Source organism: Lygodium microphyllum, chromosome 11 (genome assembly GCF_053477565.2).
Source record: "Lygodium microphyllum isolate KBCC chromosome 11, Lygodium_microphyllum_v1.1.10, whole genome shotgun sequence".
NCBI lineage: Eukaryota > Viridiplantae > Streptophyta > Polypodiopsida > Schizaeales > Lygodiaceae > Lygodium > Lygodium microphyllum.
This window is the reverse complement of record NC_141145.1, coordinates 23,749,666-23,752,736: the sequence shown is the minus strand read 5'-3', so window position 1 is coordinate 23,752,736 and position 3,071 is coordinate 23,749,666.

Genomic DNA, 3,071 nt, shown 5'->3' with positions numbered 1-3,071 from the left:
CGATGCAATGCGCCTCGAGTTGCTACCAACTTAACCACTCCGTCTAACCCAAAGATTAGACCCACAACGGTCACCTTTTTGCCATCCGATCACATAGACCTCATCTGATATACAAGTTAGGACTTAACCAATGTCCGGGCTCACATTTGGCTTCTCCTCATAATGGGGGCCTTACAACTTTGAGCACCATGGATCATTGGTAGCACCTAATGAGGGTGGAGCATTGATCATATCTAACATTTTGAATTAAGGGACGGGCTATTCGAAGAATTGACACAAAACTATGGACAACTGGCCTAATATTTTCAGTTCAACACAAAGAATGGTGTTCACCAGATGTTATTATCAGGAAGAAGAATAATAATTAGATTTGGCTTTGCATAGACTTTAGAGAGCTTAATAAGAAAACATTTAAGGATTACTATCAGTCGCCATTTATTGATCATATTTTAGATCAATTAACAGGTAGGAAAATCTATTCATTTATGGATTGCTTTGCTAGATATAACCAAATGGCTATTGCAGAGAAAGACAAGTTGAAAATGACATTTATCACTATCTTTGATACCTTTGTGTATCATATGATGGCTTTTGGGTTATGCAATGCGCTTGGTTCTTGGTAACGAACATTTGATAAGACTTTTGGTGACATCTCTCCAGAGGAGTTAAATATCTTTATTGATGATCTAGGGGCAACCACCACAAGGGAAAGACAATTGATCATTTTAAGGAAATGTTTTGATTGTTGTAGACAATTTTGCATTGCTCTTAGTCTTTGCTCTTAATCTATAGAAGTGTGACTTTGGGGTGCCCTATGGGTTGTTATTGGGCCATGTGGTTAATTCACCTCTGCTGACCCTGAAAACATAAAGGTTATAGTCACTATGAGCTTGCCATGTACTCCAAAAGAGGTATAGAGCTTTCAGTGGGATATTATCGGAGATTTATCAATGACTAGCAAAAAGAGCATTGCCATAAGAACCTCCTATCTTTTAACTCTCTATTTGAGTGGAATGAAGCCTATCAAGTATCCTTCGAGGATGTAAGCAAGAACTAGCAAAAGTGCCAATTCTAAAAGCACCCAGAAGAGGTGAAGTTTTATATATATTTTTAGCAACAGGAATGCATAGTATTAGCTGTTTAGCCCAAATTTGGGAAGAGAAATGGTATTATCCAATTGCCTTTACTAGTGGAAAATTGGGAATATTCGAAGTCAATTATACTTACATGGAGAAATTGTGCCTTGGAATGGCCTTTGCGATGAAAAAATTTAGGCATTATATTCTCTATGAGAAAGTAGTATTTTTACGAAGGTAGAAGGACTTAGACTATTGATGAACAAGTTGCAACCGCTTGATCCTATAGTGAAGTGGTTGATCACTTTGTAGGAGTTTGATTATGAGGTAAAGAGTAAGCCACAGAAGCTATAAGGTATTGTGGAATGTCTTGTGGATTTTGGGGAGCCAAAGGAAGTTATGTGGTTGTAGAAAGTGCCATCGAAGGTTTATTTAAGATAGATACAGCTTCCATCCCTTCTTGGTATGCAACTATAAAACAATATTTATCTATAGGCGGATTTGGGGCTGCTCTATCAAAGTCTAAAAAGTGCCCAAAAAGCTCTCTGTAGTACTGGATATTGGTGGCCATCGATTTTCCATGATGCTTTCAGTTATGTTAAACACTGTGATGTCTGTCAAAGACACAATGTGAGGGAAAATCATAGGCGGGGTCCCTAAACCCTATTTTGGTTACGTTACCCTTTGAGAAATGGGATATCACTTTTGTGGGACCAATATATCCTTCATTAACTATGCGTAAGCAGTATATTATTGTAGCCACGGACTACTTTACAAAGTGGTCTAAGGCTTGAGAAACGGGCGGTGAGGGATAATGCTAAGGGAACAACCACTTTCATCATGGAGCAAATTGTTTGCTATTTTGGTCCATCTAAGGAGATATGTCTGATTGAGGGACACACTTCTTAAATATGGTTATAGTAGCCTTGACTGAAGCTTTGAAGATTAAACATAAGAAAACTACCCCGTATAATCCTCAAGCCAATGGCCAACTTGAGAGCACAAATAAACTTGGCCACTAAACATGCGAGTGCTGGTGTGGTCATTAAAGACCACCAAGGTAGGGTTGTCATGAAGATGGGAGTGTATTTAAGACCTCTTTTACTAATAATATGGTAGAATACAAGGCCTTAATCATGGGGCTACAAAATCTCTTCTTCTTCTTCTCTTTATGGAGTACTTGAGATGTTGATGGGTGATAAGGGAATGAAGAAATTGGATTAGGGTAGCACCACTTGGGTCACATGGCCATCATTGAGGCTTTGTAATGAGTGTACAAAGGTAAGAGGATGAGCTTACTACAAGCTTACATGATTGGTTTCTTGCTTGATTGAGAGAGTGGATAGTTATGAGGTGGGAGTGTGGATAGACCATGTTAGAGGTGATTGTCTAAGAGAGTTGGAGCTCTTGAAATAATAGAAGTTTCATCTAAGTTCAGCATGCTATGCATGTAGCTTGACATTTTTGGTTCCCTTGCCAAGACATAGACGGAGGGCCCTAAATCTTGCACTAAATGGAAAAATAGGATCCCTAAGCATTGAGATTGGGATTGAGAGAGGTGAGCACCAATCTCTCAATATTGCACTAACAAAACCCACATAGTTAGGATAGGATAGAGTAGAAGATTCAAAATTGGGATAAATAAACATAATATAATTTACTATTGCCATTGTGTTGACTAGAAGAAACTTCAAAAAAGAGAAAAATCGTAAAAATTTGCCCCAAAAAATCTATTGGCTATAGTGGAGATTAGGGAGGCATAGATGGTTGATTGCTATAGTCAATCGAGGGTACTCCACAATTCACCTATATTCTAATCATTATTGGTTGCATTAGGAAAGAAGATAGATTGGTGTAGGTTTAAAAAAAAGTTGAAATTGCTCTTGAGTGAGTTTCTGTTAAGGGAAAGAGGGAGAGAGGAAGGAGTGATATGTCATTTTAAAAGGCTAAGGACCCTTAAGCTAAAACAACATACAATAGAGAGATGGAAAAGAA